Source organism: Lathyrus oleraceus, chromosome 7, assembly GCF_024323335.1.
Source record: "Lathyrus oleraceus cultivar Zhongwan6 chromosome 7, CAAS_Psat_ZW6_1.0, whole genome shotgun sequence".
Lineage (NCBI taxonomy): Eukaryota > Viridiplantae > Streptophyta > Magnoliopsida > Fabales > Fabaceae > Lathyrus > Lathyrus oleraceus.
Window position 1 is genome coordinate 393,999,296 of NC_066585.1, and position 9,683 is coordinate 394,008,978.

General features: G+C 40.4%; 1 non-coding gene across 1 annotated transcript; it reads left to right on the forward strand.

Moving 5' to 3' along the window:
* The first annotated feature begins 353 nt into the window (after positions 1-353).
* Positions 354-460, forward strand: LOC127109772 (small nucleolar RNA R71). Its single transcript, XR_007797025.1, has one exon. It is a non-coding gene; the product is annotated as a small nucleolar RNA R71 (small nucleolar RNA).
* Positions 461-9,683: the final 9,223 nt, after the last annotated feature.

Consider the following 9,683-nt stretch of genomic DNA (forward strand, 5'->3'; position numbering starts at 1 on the left):
ATTCTTGTGCTGTGTGTCCAGGGTTTCCACATAACTCACAGTTTGGAGTTACAGCAGCCACGGTGGCTGCGGGTGGTATGGTCAAGTTGTCTAATTTTTGAATAAAGGCATCTACCTTTGCATGAATATGGTCAAGGCTACTGATTTCGTACACTCCACCCTTAGTCTGGGACTTTTCCACTGGAGTTCGTTCACCTCCCCATTGGCAATGGTTCTGGGCCACATTTTCAATGAGTTGATAGGCTTTGGTGTATGGCTTATCCATAAGTGCACCGCCCGCGGCAGCGTCTATTGTAAGTCTTGTGTTATACAGAAGCCCATTGTAAAATGTGTGAATGATCACCCAGTCTTCGAGACCGTGATGTGGACATATCCTCATCATGCCCTTGTATCTCTCCCACGCTTCGTAGAGAGATTCCACATCTTTTTGTCGAAATCCATTGATTTGAGCTCTCAGCATAGCAGTTTTGCTCGGCGGAAAGTATCGGGATAAGAAAACGTTCTTCAGTTCTTCCCATGTTGTAACAGAGTTGGAGGGCAAGGATTGTAACCAAGCCCAAGCTCTGCCTCTTAGTGAGAAAGGAAAGAGACGCAGTCTTATCGCATCTTGAGATACACCATTCGCCTTTACAGTATTTGCGTACTGCACAAACTTAGTCAGGTGTTCATTAGGATCGTCCGTAGGATTACCAGCAAATTGATGTTGTTGGACGGCTGATAATAGTGAGGGTTTCAACTCGAAATCGTTTCGATTTATAGCGGGGGAAGCAATGATGTTGTGAGGTTCTTGTTGGGATGGGGTAACGTAGAATTTAAGAGGACGATTCTGTGGTCCTTCTTCAGCCGTGTTTGGTTTTTCTTCTGATATAGGAGGAAAGGAGATATCGGGAATACCATACTTTTGTTGATATTCGTGTATTCGGCGTCTCACGTATAAGAAACGCTCTAATTCAGGGATTGGTGGTGCTAAGTTATCGCCTTGTGAGCGAGTACTTGGCATACAATCAGGGAAAGAAGGGAGAGAAGATTAGTTTTTGTTTTTACCTTAGTCTATACCGTGCAACGAAAGAATCGCACTATTAGACTAAAACAGGTCCCCGGCAACGGCGCCAAAAACATGATGCTTGGCCTGGCTATATATAAAATATAGTCTGTCGGGTACTTGACTGCAAGTGCACACTCCATTCGCTTTAGTTTTAAAAGATATCGATCCCACAGGGACCTATGGTCAAACTAGTGTTACTAACATCACTATGTTTAGCTAAGGGAATTGATTAGTAGAAGTTCGGGGGCAATATAGTAAATCTAAGGGAATTTTGGTTTTAAGAAAGAATTAATGGAAGGAATCAGTATGCAGCGCATTAATTGTCAGGGATTCGATAAGTCACCAATGAATAGTTTAAATGTCAAATATCTCTCAGTAGAAAATGTTTATTTAAAAGGCTTTATCTCACACTCTCGTGGTTGTTGATTCCGCCTATAACTTTAAGTCAGAATGTACGCTCTCGCTGTCCCATTTGAAGTCAAAATTACTTTTCAAAAATAAATAAGTTCTAATTGCTTTTAAAGTGCTCTCGCTGTTTTTAAACTCAATGCTTAATTTTTACTATCCAGCTCGAGCCTCACGCTCTCGCGATTGTTGGTTCTCACCTTAGTTAATTTCCCACTTGTAACACCCCAAAATTTGCCATCCTAATTCATATTGAATTTCATCATATCAATCAGAATCAGATCCAAGAAGCTTGAACATCATCCAAGACACTTTGTGGGTTCTATCCGGGTGATCAGTCAACACAAGGGAAAGACTAGGGTTACTTCCAACAAGTTCAAATGGGGTCTATTCATCATTGAGAACGCTAATCTTGAAGGAGCAAAAAATCTGTTCATTAGCTGTCGTGCCTTCTAGGCGAGCAGAATGGTTCGCCTAGCAAATCTGAACTGTCATGCTCGCTAAGCAAGCAGATCCTTCGCTAGGCGAAGCCCACGCGTTTTGAGAAAAATAACAGAAAGTCATGGGCTTGAGTTGCCCTCATTTGAGCCCACCAAGCCACGAAAATCAGGTTATAAATACTAGAGTTTCAGTGGAACAAAACTCGGGTGTAACACCTCAAAATTTGCCCTCCTCCCTTGGGACTAGCTTAGCATATTGCATTTCATTTTTAGGATAGTAGGCATTTTCATATTGCATATCATGTGGAAACATTGAGCAAGTCATCCTCCTAGGTCTTTCTCAGAAGATAGAGGGGTTAATAGATGCAAGCCTGAGGGTCTCACGAATTGATCACTAATCATCTGAGGTTTGTGCTTCAATAAGGGTTTCTTGGTTCCTCAAGGAGGTTGGGTATTATCTTGGTTGAAATGGTACATCATCATCATCATGGTTCATTATTTCTGATCAAGTTCCTTGGGATTAGGGTTTTGACCTCTGGTCAACCCTAATCAGTTGCATTATGCCAATCAGGGTTTTTCAAGGAGATGAGGTCTTTAATGAGATGGAGATCATCATATGATTTTATTGAGCTTGTATAAGCTAGGGTTTCATTTTGGAGTTATTTCATCAAGTGGTTGGGGCTCAAAATCATCTATGCATGGCCAAGTCATCTATCAATCACAAAAGTCAACTGCAAGTCAACTCTTGGATTTGGAGGTGGGAAGTGAGTGGAAATACTTCATTCATGTTCAAACAAGTCTCATTTGACATTTCAAACATCAACATTGAAGAATTTAAAGTCAGGACAAAACTTTCCAAAAATAGAAAGTGACTTGTAATTCAAATTTGCCAAAAATGGAAAGGTTTTCAACTCAATATTACTTCATCAAGAAAGCTTCAAATGAAATTTTGTTGAACATGAAAGTTGTAGATCGTTTTCTCCCATTTCCAAAAAGTCCAAGATCATGGATTTCTCATGTGTGGTTAAGGAGATATGATCAAAACTTGACAAAGTGTGCATTGAACTTCAAATGAGCATAACTTTCAAACCAAAACTCCAAATTGGATGGCTCTTTTTTGTACATTCTTCTCTTGACCCCTACTTTCCAAATCTTGCATTACATGGCATGCATTATCATAATGTGAACATTTGCCATCTCACTTGATTTTTGGAGGGAAAAATTGAAGTTTAAAATTGGTGCATTGTTTAAGCATTCTACCATTGCATTTAGCTCCAAAATGACATTTTGAGTGAATTTGAATCCAAACCCGTGCACTGTTCACCATGCATTTCATGCATAGGGTGAAAATCACAATTTTGCACATACATCACATTCTTGCTAATTCACTTACCATTTGCTTAAACATGATTAGGAGCATGATTAGTAGGAGGTATATAACAGAAACCCTAACTGCTTTTCAATAAGAACCTTCATAATTTCAGATCTAGAAAAATATTCACAAAATTCTCTCTCAATTTTTCTTCAACTTTCTTCAAACAAGTTGCATTTCCTTTGGTTGAATCATCATCTGGAAGCATCATGGAGCAAGTTTGGACGTGGAAAGGAGCAAAATCGTGCTTGTTCTGTTCATGCTAGCAGCTTGGAAGCAACAATGGTGATGCAAAGTTCTGGTAGATTCGTGTACAATTGAAGTGAAATCTCTCTTCCAATTACTTGCACAAGCATTATAGAGGAACATTAAAGCCATTACATAGCCTGAATCTCTCCAATTCCAGATCTGGTCTTCAAGAGGTCATGAATCGCATCTCATAATTTTGATTTTTCTTGCTATAAGGTTGTAGATCTAAGTACACAGATGATGCTGAGCTTTAAATCATGCAATTCCATGCTGTTTTGAGTTAGATATAGGTGATTTAAGTTGTGATGATGAAACTTGATTGATTCGATTCATGCATGTCTTGATGATTCTTGATGAATTAGTTGTGGATTATTGTTGTATGATGAAGGATTTACATGTTGCTATGTCCAATTTTAAAATCTGGAGAAAATGTTCTTGATGTTGATGAACATCCACTGTTCATATGATGAACACGATGAAGAAGATGGACTTGGCTTTAGGCAACGGTTCTGGATCTCTTTGGCCACGAAAAAGCGTTGCTCATGTGTTAGAATAGGGCTGGAACGTGATTGGCTCATGAGAAATTCCATGCGTGCGTTCCTATTGGCCCGAGCGTGTGTTGACTGGCGCTGACTGCCAGCACATAAGTGAAACGCCGCGTTTCACTTAAGCTTGGTGCACCACTTTTTGAATTGGTCTGGTGTTCGATTCCCCATGGTTCCACAATTTCAAATGCATTTCATTATTTTCCTTTTCTCTCCATGCCATGAACCATGCTTCACATCTCATATTTTTTTTATTTTTTCTCCATCTTTAAAAATTCATATATAATTGAAAAATGATCCAAAAATTGTGAGATTTTTTGCATTGTGTTGAATTTTCTGTCTAGTATATTTTGATCATTTTTCCATAAATTGTGCATGGCTGAATATTTTTTGGTACTAGGAGACTTGTGCATGTATGCATTTTTGTACCTTGTCTTGCTATATCATTCATGAAATGCTTGATGTTTATCCAATGCTCATGAAATTTTGCATGCTGAAACTAGACACTTTGCTTGACATTTTGGTGTTGATTTGGTATTTTTATCAATTACCATTGCTGTGTTATGATCATGTTAAGTTAGGTGTGACAATTTGTGTCACACCTTGTGATGTTCAACTTGATTGATGTATTTGCCATGCCAAATGATCTCCAATTGCCTTGATTTTTTGTATGATGCATGCTATGGATGTTGTGATTGCGCTAGATTTTTGTTGAAATTTTTGGGATCATTTCTAATTTAATTGAGATTTTTCTTTCTGGATGATCACATTTGAGTTTTTGATTTGCCTTGAACTTCATTTGATTGTGAAATGCTTGTTCCTTATCCAATGCTTGTGAAATTTTGCACACTATTTCTAGACATGTTGAGTGCTGTTTTGGCTTTGGTTTGAGGTTTTTACCAATTAACATTTCTGTTTTATGCCTATGCTAACTTGGTGTGACAATTGGTGTCACACATGTGCTTGTTGTGTTTGTCTTGACTTATGCCATGTGATTGCCATGCCTAATGATGTCCAATGCCTCTAATTTTTTGTGTGATGATCATTTTGTATGTACTGTTTGCTCATGAATTTTGCCAATATTATTTGAATCATTTTTTATTTAATGTGCATTTGTTTCTTCTGATATCACAATGTGGTCACAACTTGCATACCTTGCCATGTTTGATTCATGAAATGCTTTTGGTTAATGATATTGATATGGGACCTTTTGGAATGTGTTCTTGATTGAATGAAGTTGATCCATGTTAAATTTCATGTTCTGTTTTGAATGTTTGACCCTCTTTTGACCCTAGGCTTTGACCTAGTGGTTTGGACTCACTGTTTGGATTGTGGATTTCAGGTTAAACACATTACCATGATGGAGTTGCTCATTCATTTGAGTGGATTAGTTGGTTGATGTTGGCTAATATTGAGTTTTTTTGTAGGTTGATGCCAAGTTATTTGTGTTGTGCCCATTGGCTTGTGGCTTGCACATTGTTGCTTAATGCCTTATCTGTCTGATTGTGTGATTGACTGTTGTTTGATTGTCTGAACTTTGTACTGATTTGTTTGATGTTTCCACAGGTACCTTAGTTGCTTTAAGTTCACTTTGAACTTTGCTTTGCTTGGTTGCTTAACCATTGAGGTATAACTCTCTGACTTCATGTAGTCTGGAAGACCTGTTCTGTTATGTGGGCAGGCACCTCTCTGAAGTCCTCCTTAAGAGGCAATGCTTGTGTTTGTTTATCTTTGTGCCAAGAAGGAAAAGTCCTCTTAAGAGGCAATTGGCAGATAAAAGAGATGTGTAATCCATCTCCTGCTACTCAGTGTGTCATTCACTTTGCTCACACACCTTGTGTTGATGCATTGTGGATAATAGCCCAAGATCTATGTTGTGTCAGTCATCTGTGGAGAAGAGTTCCTACGTTCTGAACTCCCACATCTTCTATTTTAAGTCAAGCTCTCCCAGGCCAGGGATAAGAGCTGTGAGGTCTTATCCTCACTTCCCATTTCATCTGCTTCATCCTAACTCTCAATGTTAGGGTTAAGAGCTAACTACACCCGATTCCAGTTGGCTTGTGTTTCACAGCCTAACCTTGTATGAGCCCAATTGTGTGCATATAGTGTGTGTGCTTGCTTTGTGTGCTTGTATGTATTTGCCTGTGCTGCTTAGGATAGCTTGCTCCCTGTTCAAGTTAGATAGAAACCTTAACCTAGGATCATGGTGAATTTACATGATAACTATTAGGCTCGAGTCAGGCTCCCTTCTAGTTTGTCATTTCCCTGTTTCTGGTTAGGTTAGAAGTTTCTCCCCTGTTAAGGGGAACTACGTCGCCCTGATCCTCATACCAGATGAGGTACGTAGGCAGGAGATCGTGCGAGATCTCTCTGGGCACCCTTTTTTTTGTGTGTGTTTGCTTGAGAGCTAGCAGGCTCGAGTACCAGACTCCCTGTTAGCTTGTTGGTTCAACTTTTTTTTGTTGCTTTTTGACGACTCAGCGTCCGGTTAACGCCTTTTGTGTGTGTTTGGAGTCCGAGATAAGTCCAGCGATTGGCAGTTGGTTTCCTGTGTGTGTTTGTTGGTTCGGAGTCTGATGTAAGTCCAACGATTGACATTCGGTTTCCATGTTTGCTTGTTTGTGTGGAGTCTGACATAAGTCCAGCGATTGGCAGTCGGTTTCCTGTTTGTGTTTTGTTTGGCGTGCATGAGCCGAACTACGGTAGCTCTGATTCTCATTCCAGATGAGATACGTAGGCATAGGACGCGATATCCTAGCGAGCCCGTTCCCCTCTCTTTCCATCTCTGTTTATTCCAGTGTGTGTGCATTCTTTTGAGCAGTGTTTAGCAACCTTTCTTCTATCCTTTTGAGCGTGGGTCCCGTCGAGTACGACGGATGCGTAGGGGTGCTAACACCTTCCCTTCGCATAACCGACTCCCGATCCCATCTCTCTCTAGTCGCAAGACCATGTCTTTTCCAGGTTTACTTCGAGCGTTTCCTTTCCCTCTTTTGGGATAAATAACACACGGTGGCGGCTCTGTTTGTTTTGTTTTTTCCCGCCGGTTGTTTTTCGCGGATGCGACAGTTGGCGACTCTGCTGGGGACATTAGAAGTTGACCTTTTGCTGGTCCATCTTCCCTAAGCGAGTCTCTCCTAGCGCTATAGGATAGTTTTGGTTGCTTTTATTGCTCTATTTATTGCATTTATGATTATTATGTTGTATATATATTTGCATAAATGTTTGCATGCATCATACTATCATTGTGCTGTCTCCTATACAGGTGGTTCCTCTGATTTGGGGTGGGTGTTCTGAGTGGGGCTAAAACCCAGGCCCGAGTATACACCTCGGATTAGTGTGGTCTCACGTTTCCTCACATGTTGGATCATCATGTTGTTGCGACGTGACATACCACGAGCCGGACGAGGTTCTTCTGAGTGAGCTCTTCCTTAGTGGGGTATTCCACTTTGGTTGGGTTATCTCTTTAGGGATGTTGACTTCGGTGACCGTGCTTTCCCGGATCTTTGGTTTAGACGATCTTAAGAGAGCTGCAACGGCACACCCGAAAGGGCAAACCCGTTGAGTATCTTTGCCCGATTGTCGAGACCATTATCGGCCTTAGGATGACCTGATTAGAATTCACCTGTGAGGGGAGGGTTGATTCTTACAGATGCATGTGCTGATGGTGACTAATGGTTCAGTTATTGATCAGAGTTCTATTTATAAGGCGGATTTATGGATATTTATCTTTGAGACGCCGGAGTTCTGTCCGTGGTATTTATCAGTGGGGATCTGTTTATTTCAGGATTCCCTGGGTTGATACAGATGATTTTGTTGATATCAGATCAGTGGATGTTCCTATGATGATGATGGTATATCCTCCGTTCCGTTTGTTTCGGAACCCCGAGTTGGATTTATGGTTACTGATTCCCCCAGATGGTTGTGATTAGTTCAGAGACCATGGTCCAGTGCAGTGAATGATCAGATGACTTGGAGGATGGCACAGTACATTGCATTCATGCATTCAGCATCATTCACATTTTACATTTATCTGCATCTAACTCATGTTTATCCATATGCAGGGACATTTTTGATTGAGATCCTGGTTGAGAGACTTCTTTGTTCCAGACATGAGGCTCGGCTTGAAAGATGACGTCGTCTACAGTTTCTTCAATCCAGAGATTGATGTGTTGAGGGATATGATAGCATTGATTACACCTGACCATGTGGGGATGTTCCGTGAGTATTATGGTGGTATTCTGAAGGTGGTTGTCAGGCTTACTGATACAGATAAGAGTGCCATCCACACTTTTCTCCAGTTTTATGACCCGAGCTTAAGGTGCTTTGTTTTCCCAGATTACTTGTTGGGGCCTTTGATGGAGGACTACGCCAGCATCCTGGGTCTCCCGATCAGGGACCAGATTCCGTTCTACGTCACTAAGGGGGAGCCTAATGTTGCTGAGATCTCTCGTGCTCTTTATTTGAGCCCAGAGGTGACCCATGGGGGTTTGAAGGAGAAGGGGAAGTTGCCCGGTTTTCATCTGAATTTCTTAGAGACTAAAGCCAAGGATCATGCTGTTGTGGGAAATTGGAGGGCCGTTTGTGCTTTGATTGCTGTGAGCATTTATGGGATCGTCATGTTCCCTAATCAGAAGAACTTTGTGGACATTAATGCCCTCCGGGTGTTTATGCAGAGGAATCCAATTCCTACCTTGGTTGGGGATGTTTATTACTCGGTCCATAATCGGAACGAGAAGAGGCGAGGGGGATTGATCAGATGTTGTGCTCAACTGTTGCACAAATGGTTTATGGGGTATCTGCCTTCCAGAGGTGCTTTTGTTGTTAGACTATGGCACGGATCTAGAAGGGGGGGTTGAATAGATCCCAATTAAAAACTTGAGTCAGCGCTGCCAATTTGAAAGAAAATTGGTTTTGAAAATTTGTTTTAAGTGCGGAAGCAGCCGAGGAAAATTTTAGTCTAAAACGAACCGTTATTGGAAAACCGGATATGCGTTAAGCTAATGGATTAGAGATAAAATGAAATACAAATAACTACACTATTTGCACACTCAATTGATATATTTCACTAACTAGCAAGCCTAGTTCCAATGATCCAAAATACCAAATTAAACAGAATGTAAACTTAAGACAACTTTGGCTTATGCAAATTCACAAACACTTGGTGTGCATACACTCCAAGAGATATTTGAGTTGAGTAAGTAATTCAAATTTATCTAGTACAATATACTATTGTACTTTGTATTCAAACAGCAGTTTTAATCTCTTACTCAACTTATATCAACGTTTGGTAAAATTGCTTAAACTAAAATCACTTAATTTTTAAGCTGAAAATCACTTATGCAGAAAATTAAAGAAGACAGAGATTTGATGAGGCAGTTCCCCCGCCGTCCTCGCTTCGGGGTACGTATGCCCTCAATTCTAAAAATAGAATTGAGATGATTAATTAGATATCACCTGTGAAATTTAATCGTTTATACAAGGATTGCAAAACATGTAAACAACAGAACTTCCAATGTGTTGAATGATGCTTCCTATCCTTGCTCCTTGATTCAAGATGAATCAAGACCTTCGATCGTTGTTGCTAGACCTCCGATTCCAGCCCCTTTATTGAAGAATCTTCTGTTCTT